Below are 1461 nucleotides of genomic sequence, written 5' to 3' on the forward strand. Positions count from 1 at the left end.
ACGGAACTTTGCCCAAATGCTGAGTGGAAAGAGCCAGGAGAGACTAAGATATAGATTTATGAGAGAACAGATAAAATTAATATAGTGTAAGCTCCTCAAGAAGGCAGGCCAAGACCCAGACATTGCCTAGGAAGAGAGCCTCTCTTCTCCAGGAACAGGACAGATTGAGGGGTTGACGCAGTGGGAGGTGAGTCTGTGGAAGCAATGAGCATTTCTTATGATAGCTTCTGTTTTCTCTGTGGTAGTAGGAGGGGGGTCATGGGCTTGAAGAAAGCAAGGGAGGAGGGAAGCTTGCAGGTTTGCAGGCAAAGGAGAAGACTTGAAATTCTGGACACAGGCCCACAATCAGTTGGCTAGTGGAATGAGTGACATCAGACACGAACCACTGGGCCTATCTGTGAAGTGTGATGGAGGCCATAAATTCTGTTTCAGTGCATCTCTGAACCTGCTTAGTAGACACCATGAACAAAGCTCACTCTCCCAAGTTGAGAAAACATATGGACAAGTTATCGCTGAAATTAAATGGTGGGAGATATGTCCAAGGAATACTGTGGGGATCCAGTCATTTTATGAATCTTATGATAGATGAATGTGTGAAGATGGCAATTAGTGGGCAACAGAACAATATTAGAACAGTGGAAATAGAAGGAAACAGTATCATCACATTAAAAGCCTTGGAACAGGTCTAAATAATGGCTGTTCAGCAGAGGAATTCTTGTCCCCTCTCCAAAGGGACTGTTTTCTATGACGTAAAAATTAGATCGTGTACATTTTCATATTAAACTTTTTGTTAAATAAACTTTTGTAATAGTCAAAAAAAAAAAAGGACACAGAATGACAGAGGTGGGTGGTAGTGTTAAATAGGTGGGTGTGATATTGCTATGTACTAAGAAATATACATTTTTATTTCATCCTCCCCTAAAACCCTTGGAATCATTCCTAAAACCCTTGGAATCTCCAAAAGGATAAATGTCTTCTTATATGCAAATAAAATTATTTTTGGCTACGGTGTCCTACAGTGTCTGCTGGTGGGGGTTGGTTGTCAGGGAAACCAACCATGTGATTAGAAGGTTGGAACTTTCAGCCCGCTGTCTCCAGGGAGGGGAAAAAAACTGAAGGTTGAGTCGATCACCAGTGGCCCATGATTTAATCAATTGCCGCTACATAATGAAGCCTCCATAAAAACTCAGAAGGACAGGCTCTGAGAGCTTCCAGGTCGATGAACACATGGAGGGACCTGGAGCACGGTGCAGTCCTTGGGAGGGCGTGGAAGATCTGTGGCCTTCCCACATACCTTGCCTTATGTACTTCTTCATCTGGCAGTGCTTCTACATGCTCCATAACTTTATAACAAACTGGTGAACATAAGTATTTCTCTGAGTTCTGTGAGCCATTCTAGCAAACGGTTAAACCCAAAGAGGAGGTCATGGGAACCCTTGATTTATGGCTAGTTGCTCAGAA

General features: G+C 42.9%; 1 pseudogene; it reads left to right on the plus strand.

Annotated features, from left to right (window-relative positions):
• Nucleotides 1-461: 461 nt before the first annotated feature.
• Nucleotides 462-689, plus strand: LOC111540721 (annotated as a pseudogene).
• The last annotated feature ends 772 nt before the right edge of the window (nucleotides 690-1461 follow it).

This window comes from Piliocolobus tephrosceles, chromosome 13, assembly GCF_002776525.5.
Source record: "Piliocolobus tephrosceles isolate RC106 chromosome 13, ASM277652v3, whole genome shotgun sequence".
NCBI lineage: Eukaryota > Metazoa > Chordata > Mammalia > Primates > Cercopithecidae > Piliocolobus > Piliocolobus tephrosceles.